Source organism: Callospermophilus lateralis, chromosome 14 (assembly GCF_048772815.1).
Source record: "Callospermophilus lateralis isolate mCalLat2 chromosome 14, mCalLat2.hap1, whole genome shotgun sequence".
Taxonomy (NCBI): domain Eukaryota; kingdom Metazoa; phylum Chordata; class Mammalia; order Rodentia; family Sciuridae; genus Callospermophilus; species Callospermophilus lateralis.
In genome coordinates this window covers 18528938-18538688 of record NC_135318.1, presented here as the reverse complement: position 1 = coordinate 18538688, position 9751 = coordinate 18528938, and positions in this window count along the sequence as shown.

Below are 9751 nucleotides of genomic sequence, written 5' to 3'. Positions count from 1 at the left end.
GCTAAGATAAATAATCCCCAAAGAACCAGATTTGTGATGAAGTATGGAAGAAGGAGAATGAAGAAGTATTTTATAGTAAGAACTCCTACCCGAGGTCTGGCAGGGACATCTCTGGACAGAGAAGTGTGGAGCACACCTCCCCGGAGCAGAAGTAAAATGGAAGAAAAGAAGAACAATCCAAAGGGAGAGGGGAGAGACAGAAGAAAGATAAACTATAATTACTTTGCAATTTCGCTGAAGGGTAGAGCTTATGTTCTTCCCCCAAATTTGTCCTTGTTGGAGATCTAGGGTGAAAATGGTCCAAATTCATCACTTTAAGTCTCCAAGTTTGGAAAAAAGGGATCCTCAGCTTCATCTCCTCGGGCCTAGGCCTATCTTGGCCTGTAATTTTTCTGGCCCTTACTACCAAATTTCATCCCTAGAAAAGAGGCCGAAACCTGGCTCAGGGCAGTGAAGAGAGAAAGAGGCGAGTTTATTTCTTCAAGTCTGTTTCTGAGGTCCTCTCCGTGTCCAGAGCTAGAGCTCTGAGCTGCAGCTGCAGGAAGACACACCTGTGTCCTCCTTTACTCCACAAAACAGCAGTCCCAGCCCCCACTTGGACCCAAAGTTGAAGAAGATATGAAAGGGGGATGATTGTAAGTTTCAGAACAGCCTCAGTTGAGGAGGGAAATAAGGTGAGGGGGGGGGGGTTGGAGACCAGAAGGAAGAGGGCTGCTACTTCCTTCCTGCTGCAGGACTGGGTTCTGAGCGCCCTGGTTATATAATTGGAATACCTGGGGATTCAGAGCATCACCTCACAACCAACGTTAGGAAGTGCCAGAGCTCTCCTCCCCCGGGTGGGGATGGGGATGCTGAGAATAGGGCACAGCAGAGAGAGGAGGGAGGTTGAAGTCTGGTGCAGGCACCACCAGGTAGGGACTCGCACTGTGTCCTCCCTGTCCCCGGTGATACCCCAGAGAGAGCACCAGCTTAGTGTCTGCACTCTGGTTCTCATTGGCCAGATGTCCTCCCACCCCCAGAAACCACACAGGCCCTGGAGCCTGCCTGGTCTGTCGGGGGAGGGGGGGGGGACGACTTCCACGCCCTCTCTGCACAGCCTGCATCTTTGCCCCACCTTGATTCTCCTGTGATCACGGCTGTCACTATGGCCGTTCACTGCCCTCAGTCTCAGCAGCAACTCCGGAGACACACAGGCTGTGCCAGCTACCAGAGCTCTTCCTGCAGCCTCTCCAGATGTCCCCAGAAAGCCAGAGGAAGGCTGAACCTGCATCCCTGACTAATGATCACGCCTTCAAGACGGGATGCAGCCTGTGACTCAAACTGTGGAGGCACAGCAAATGGAAGAAGGAGTGGGAGGGAGAAGAGAGGAACATGGAGGAAAACAAAGATGGGGGAGGAAGAAAGGAGGAAGGACCAAAGGAGGAAGGGCCTCGGAAGGGCCGTTGACTCTTTAAAGATGCTCTTCCCTATGGCTCTGCAGTCATCAAAGTTCCAGACGACGAGATAAATATCTTTACACAACAGCCCAGCAGTCCAGTTTGACATTACTTTGAAAGAGAACCCAAATCACAAAAGGATGTTATTATAATTGCAACTACCGTGACTTGCAATATAAGCTCATGCATACTGCACACATGAATCCAGATTTTTACACACTCTGGAATCCTAAAGACAACAATCGTGGTTCTTTTAAAGCTAGAGAAGTGATTGTATACCCTCAAAGTGTCTTAGTTTGGTCCTGTTCCAAGAATCTGGATCTGGCAATGAAGGTTACAAAAGAAGAGCCAGGTTCAGTCATTCCATAGGATGTCTTCATGTCCTGGGATATGTAATTCAACATACTTTATAGCTGATTGTGTATAATAATAATCTATGTCAGAGGAGGGAAATTGCTTTGAATGTGCAGTATCTATGGACACAGGAGGGAGTGTGTGTGTCTCTCTATGTGTGTGACTATAGAGCTATAGCTATATTTAAAGTATCATTTAATATTCTAGGACAGTTGTTCTAATTCTATAAAACCTTCCCTTCCCTTTTAAAAAATGAAAACTAATGAAATGAAATTTGTAAGAGATATTGCCTGACACATTATTTCCTAAAATCCATATCTACCTGTGATTTAAAGGAGAAATAAAGGGAACTAATTTATAATGAAATAATTTATATTTTAATACATAAATGCTCTGGCACAGCTGAGCTAGAAGAAATAATAAAGCAGGCAGCTGTTGGTGTCTACTTGTAATAAATAAGTTTATATTCTAGAAGGTAAAACAATGTTCATCTGACTATTGTTGATATTTTGTTTTTGTATTTAACAATTAGAAAGGTAAAGAAAGTATACTTTTAAAATCCATTAAATAACCATGAGTTGGGGCAGCCACAAATATAGGCTAATGCAGGGATATTGACACTTATGCCACCAGCAACATTATTATCAGTGATATGATTTTCTGAAATTTTGAGCAACTCTTGGTCCCAACAAAATAAAATGTAGCCAGGCATGGTGGTGCTGCCTGTAATCCCATTGGCTCGGGAGGCTAAGACAGGAGGATCTGAAGTTCAAAGCCAGCCTCAGCAACTTAGCAAGACCCTAAGCAACTTAGTGAGACCCTGGCTCTAAATAAAACACAAAAAGGGGGTGTGGCTCAGTAGTTAAGCGCTCTGGTCTCAATCCCTGGTAAGTAAATAAATAAACAGATTTAAAACAACAACAACAACAATCTTATGTTGTCACCATGTTTTCTTTAGACATAGTAGGCAGAATAATGGTTTTCCAAAAATATCCACCCCGTAATTGAACACAGCCTACATCACACAGAATGGGGACTTTGCATAGGTGATCAGCTTGAGATGGGTCCATATAATCACGAGGATCCTTGTAGGAGAGAGGCTGGAGGTTCGGAAACAGTGACGGAGAGGTGACAACTGAAGCAGAGTCATCAGGAGGCAGGGACACCAGCCAGGGAATGAAGGCAGCCTCCAGAAGCTGGGAAAGCCAAGAAAAAAAGATCTCCCCTAGACCTTTCGACTTCCAGAGCTGTAAGATGATAAATGTGTGCTGTTTAAGCACAAAATTTATGGTAATTTATTACAGTGGCGATAGAAAACTAATGCAAATCTTCCCTTCCCGTCTCTTTGCTCTGCCAGGGAAATCATTAATAATTATCAAATGCAGACGTCTCTGTGGCTTTTCACCCTGGTACCAAAGTTGCCCAAATGAAAGGCAGCTCCAGGGCAAGTCAGGCTTTCCTCTGAGAGCATTTGCCTCTGAATTATGACTGGTTCTGATATTAAAACGGCAGTCTCTTTCTCAGGCCCAGGCACGTCAGCACTCCTTCCTTTCACCACATCTTAGGGATTCTGGCTGCTCTGAAGAATGCATCTCCACATTCTGTGGAGACTCCCAAAGTGAAGTCCCTCTGTGTCACACGGCCTTTATTTTAAGACAGAACATGTTAAATACACAAACACAAAATTTGTTGAAACTCTACTCAATCCAGCAAATAGAAATATCATTAAACAATTTGGGAGATTAAAAAAAATTGAAAGTACATATAGCATTAATTTATTTACTTTTCAGAGTTCAGTGCCCTGTTTGCCCCCTACTTTCCCTTCCCAGTCCCTGGAGACCACCATTTTACTTGCCGTCTCTTTGAATTTGACTCCCGACCTCACATGAGTGGAGTTGTACAGCCTTTGTTCTTTTGTTACTGGTTGATTTCACTTAGTGTAACGCCCTCAAAGCTCATCCGTGTTGTAGAATATGTCAAAGTTTTCTCCCTTTTAAGACCAAATAATATTCTATTGCATGTATACACCACATGCTTTTATCCATTTATCTCTCAATCAACATGTAGGTTCCTTCTACCTTTTGGCTACTGTGAATGGTGCTGCTATAAATACGAGTGGACAAACACTATTTAAGTCTCTTCTTCCAGTTCTTTTGGTTGTAGACTCTGAAGTGGAATTGTTGCATCCCATGATACTTAATTCCATTTTTTAGTTTTTTGAAGAATTGCCATGTAATATTCCATAGCAGCTATACCCTTTTGCATTCCCACCAGCAAAGCAGAGTTCCAATTTCTCCACGTCCTTGAAAACACTTATTTTATGCTTTTTAAAAAATATTTATTTTTTAGTTGTAGTTGGACACAATACCTTTATTTTATGTATTCATTTTAATTTAGTGCTGAGGATGGAACCCGGGCCTCAGCACACATGCTAGGTGAGCACTTTACTGCTGAGCCACAACCCCAGCTCTGCTTTTTTTTCTTTTTTTATCATTCCTTCCTAACAGGCATGAAGCGATATCAGTGTATTTTTGATTTGCATTGCTCTAACAGCTAGTTATGTTGAGCATCTTCTTTATAGGCTTATTGGCCATTTGTGTATCTTCTTTGGAGAAAAGCCTAACACATCTTTTGCCCATATTTTAGTTAAGTGGTTTTTAAGTGTAAAAGTTCTTTATATATTCTGGATATCAATCACTTAGCAGATATATGACTTTCAAATATTCTCTCCCATTCTGGGGGTTGCTTTCACTTTGTTGATAGTACCCTTTGATGTACAAAAGTTTTAAATTTTGAGTAAGGCCCAACTTACCTTTTTTTCTTTTGTTGCCTATGCTTTTGGTGTCATGTCTAAGAAGTCATTGCCAGATCCGATCACATAAAGCTTTTCTTCTATGCTTTCTTATGTTTTATAGTTTTAGCTTTTATCTTTATGTCTTTGATACATTTGAGTTAATTTTTGTGCATGATGCAAGGTAAAGATCCAACTTCATTCTTTTGCAGTTAGAGAGCTAATCACTCCAGCACTGTTTGTGAAGAGACTGTTCTCTCCCCTTAGAGCCCCTTGTTGAAGATAATTTAACTAAAATGTGAGTTTATTTTCGAGCTCTCCTATTACCGTTTGTCTATAATCTGTCTTTATGCCAATATCACATTGTTTTCATTACTGTAGCTTTGTACTAAGTTTTAAAATAAAGAAGTGTGAGTCTTCCCACTTTGTTCTTTTTTTCCCTTGTTCCTTTTTTGTTATATTTATTCAGAGTTCCTTAAGACTTTATATGAATTTTAGAATGGATTTTCCTGCTAGACTTTATTATAGGTGGAATCTTTAGATCACTTTTGAGTAACACTGACATGTTAACAATATTAAGTATTCCAGTCTATGAACACAGAGATGTCTTTCCACTTATTGATTCCATACCCTTTTCTAATTTTTAAATATTACATCAAAATTTCTTTTCTTTGTAAAAATCTACTTTTCTAAAATCTAGGGAACTGGGCTGACTATGCCCCCAATTCTCACACTTTCCCTCCACATTCTATCACTTCTACATTAGGGATCAGTTATTTCTTAATATTTTCTGATATATTGTTGGCAAATCAAGTCAAGAATTTACCAGCCTGGCGCCATGGCACATATCTATAATCCCAGAAGCTCTGGAGGCTGAGGTAGGAGGATTGCAGGTTCAAAGCCAACCTCAGCAACTTAGTAAGGATCTAAGCAACACAGCAAGACCCTGTCTCTAAATAAAATATAAAAAAAGGGCTGGGGGTATGGTTAAGTAATTGAGTGCCCCTGGGTTCAATCCCCAATACCAAAAAAAAACAAAACAAAACAAAAAAGAATTCACCAGAGGACCTTTCAGATGAGTAAGACCCCAGCAGAGAGGCTAACAAAGAGATTCTAGAATTAAGTGAGATATTAAACTTGCTGACTTATAAACATTTCTCCTACTCCAACATTCCAAGCTATCTTTTTTTTCTCTTAGACCATGGGAGAAAGCATTTTTTGATAATGTGCAATAACAAGTAAGTGTTTTAGGTGTGGCTGGCAATGTACTTTCTGACACACAATGTAACTGCCAGTATGATACAAAAACAGCCACGGATTAGCTGGGGTTGTACCTCAATAAAGCACTTGTCTTGTAGGAGTGAGGAACAGGGTTTGATCCTCAGCACCACATAAAAAATAAATAAATGAAATAAAGGTATTGTGTCCATCTACAACTAAAAATATATTTTAAAAAAATAGCCACAGAACCAAAAAAGAAGTACTGATACATGTTATAATGATAAACCTTAAAAACATTATGCTCAGTGAAACAAGACAGACATAAAAGCATGCATATTTAATGATTCTATTTATATGAAATGTTCATGCAAATCTATAAGGACAGAAAGTAGATTTGTGCTTTCTACAGGCTGAGTGGTGGGAGAGAGCTTTTAGTGGCATTTCTGTCTCTAAGGCTTTCCATTCCTATACTATGACATCGTCCTGTCCTCATCATGATTCCAGCACATCGTGAGGCCGGCCTTGCTTGCTCTTTTTGCACACTTCTCTGGTTCTTGTAAGCATTAGCCTGAAGTGACAGTTCAAGGCTTGTCTGATCTGGTCTACACAGTAGAGCTGGGCAGAAGTCACAAACCTTCTCTTCTTTCCAGCAGAAGGCAGGTTAAAAACTGATGTCTGGTTTGCAACCACACAGGGGGATTTTTTTTTTTTTGGCTTCCTCAACTTACTGTGTTTATTAATTTAGTTCTCTTTCTGGAATAACCAGTGCTCAGCAATCTGTTCTTTTCCAAATGTAATTCTGATGTTACTGTCTTTTTAGAGGAATTTTATTTTGCAGCTGTAGCCTCCTCTGCTTCACACTTTAGTTGAAAGTCTTCCTGGTCAGGTTAGAAGGACTGCTCAGAAACCCATTCAACTTAGTTTTAATGAGGAGCAGGCTGTCTCTTGCTGGCCATTCCTGTTGCCCTTCTAAGATACAGTTCAGAAATCAAAATTCTGACCTTTGACACCATCCAATTTACTGCCTATTTCCAATCTTTGTTTCTTATTATTTTCTCTTAAACATTTATTTTTTAATAGTTAATAGCTACATGAGGTACAAAATACAAAATTTTTTCAGTGAAAAGTGGGTCTCCTGTTCTTATCTCCAAACTCTATTCCCTGTCCTTGAAGCATCCACAGTTCCCAGGATCTCTCTGTGTTCAAAACCATGTATAAAAACTGGGCATGGCCTGTAATCCCAGCCGCTTGGGAGGCAGGAGGATTACAGTTCAAAGCCAGCCTCAGCAAAATCGAGGCCCTGAGCAACTGAGAGAGTCTCTAAATAAAATACAAAAAAGGGCTGGCGATATGGCTCAATGGTTAAGTGCCTCTGAGTCCAATCCCTGGAGTGTGTGTGTATGTAAGTGTATGTGTACTCATTCTTAGAGCCCACAAGGAAAATCACACATGGTAATGTTGTTTAGCATGTTGTTTCTTTTTTTCTTTATTATCTATGTCAGAGATAGTTCCCTATCAGTAATATGGAGTCTCCTCTCTCTCTCTGTCTCCCTCTCTCTTCCCCCTTTTCTCCCCCTCTCCCTCTCTCCCTCCCAGTCCCTCTCCTAGCTGTCTGTTTGGTGCCCTAACACCATCCAAACCTTCCTGCTGAACATGAAGGTTGTTTCTGATTTTGATTTCTCAGTCTTTTTGTGTACATGAACAAATCACTAACCAGATAAAAAGAGGTGAAAACAAGCTGTTGTGTACTGACTTCAAGGTCACCACCAATTCTGTAAGACTTCATCGGCCCCTAAGACATGTCCCACATACATCAGCTGGTGAGTGTTGAATGGCTCTTGGCTGGCTCTCCGTCAGATCCTGGATGCATGCTCCAGGAACTGCACAGCTCCTGATGAGGGCTACCAGGCCTACATACGGCTAATTCTGAATCCCTTTTCTGTGTTCCCCTCTGCTTTTCCTCCTCTTTCTCCATGCTATATATGATAAAATGCCAAAAACAAATGACAGGAACTAAAAGTGCATAAGAATTTGGAGAAAGGAGGTCAATGTAGCTGGAGAATAAATAATACATATAGTTCAAAGTTAATATTTGGTCAGGGCCAGGCCAGGGGTTAATGTCAAGGAGGAGTTGGTAAAATTTAAGACAAGGAAAACAGAGAAGGCAAAGAGAGAAGGACAATAGCCCAAACCTCAAGTAGAGTGAGCAAAGAGACAGGGACAAATGTTTCATGCTGAGGAACAGTGGCACAGGAGGAGGACAGATAAGAAGGGGCCTGATAATGGGAGATCTGGATTCACAGATGCTGAGCTTCTATTCGCTCTTGGAGGGTCAAAATAAGTCTTATTTCCCTAACTTGTTGTTCTTTACGAGGATCTTAGTTATTACAGATCCTTTCATCTTCCATATATAATTTATAATCATTTTGTGAAGATTCATTTGGGCTGTGCACAGTGGCTCATGCCTGTAATCCCAGTGGCTCGGGAGGCTGAGGCAGGAGGATCGCAAGTTCAAAGCCAGCCTCAGCAATGGCAAGGTGCTAAGCAACTCAGTGAGACCCTGACTCTAAATAAAATATAAAATAGGGCTTGGGAGGGATGTGGTTCAGTGGTTGAGTCATCCTGAATTTAATCCCCACCCTGAATTTAATCCTCCAAAAAAAAAAGATTCTTTTGGGATTGTACTTGTAACAGCATTGTTACAAGTCTATAGACTTTAAATTAGTCTATAGACTAATTTAAAAGAATATGATGACTCTATTATTTATCTGGGTGCTTGTGATTAAACTCAGGACCTCAGGCATTGATATCTAAAGCTTTTAACTTTTTTTCTAACAACGAATATAGTATATCTCTTCATTTACTTCGGTATTTTTTTTTTTTTTTAGCATTTCTCAATAAAGGTTATTTTCTGTTACAGGTTTTACTCAATAAATACTAACTGAGATTCTATTTTGCACCAAACTTTATGCTAAGTGTTAGGTATGTGGATGAATTAGTGAGACACAGGTTGATGCATGCCTATAATCCCAGCAATTTGGGAGACTGAGGCAGGAGGATCACAAGTTTGAGGTCAGGTTTGGCAACTTAGTAAACTCTATTTCAATACTAAATTAATTAATTAATTAATTAATTTTTAAAAAAGGACCAGGAATGCAACTCAATGGTAGAGCACCCCTCGGTTCAGTCCTCAGCACCACAAAAATAAAATAAGAGACGCAGTATGCTTGCCCTAAGGAAGCTTGCTGCCTAGTTAGGAAGACAGCCAATTAAAATTACAATTACAGTCCAGTGTAATGAGAATTATCATAGAGGAAGTTCCCAGGGGTTGTTGAAACCCATGGCAGAGGCAAACTGAGAGTGTATGGGTACAAAACAGGTGTTCGATAAGTCTCCCCAGAGTAAAGAACTTCTACCCTCGTTTCCCACCGTTCCCCCATTGAGACTTTCTATTCTGTTATTCATTTCTTTCTACATCTTATCTTTCTTTCAAGATCCATGTTAAGCTTCTTCCCAGGTCTCAAACCCCTGGGGGGGGCATCTCCTTCTTGGTTCTGGTAGAATACTAATGTGGCACGGAGGCTATGCTAGCTTGAATTGATGTGAGTATACCCGTGTACGTGCACACCCAGATTAGGTTGAATCATGCAAAAATCACTGAAATTTAACCATTTTTAACCTGCAAAAATGGCAACTCCATATGGTTGGACCATATGATTTGAAAACTTTGCCTAGAGCTTTCCTTATATAAATCCGCATACAAACTTACAGTTTGGCTTAAAGAAATAAACTTATAGGCACCCCACAACTGCTCTGTCGTATATCCTCTAGTTACAAGTGTAAATTTTCATTTACATATTTTACATTTGATCACACATACATGTATAAACCCACAAAATGACAAACTCATTCACAAATGTCCTCACATATCATATAGCCAATATGCACA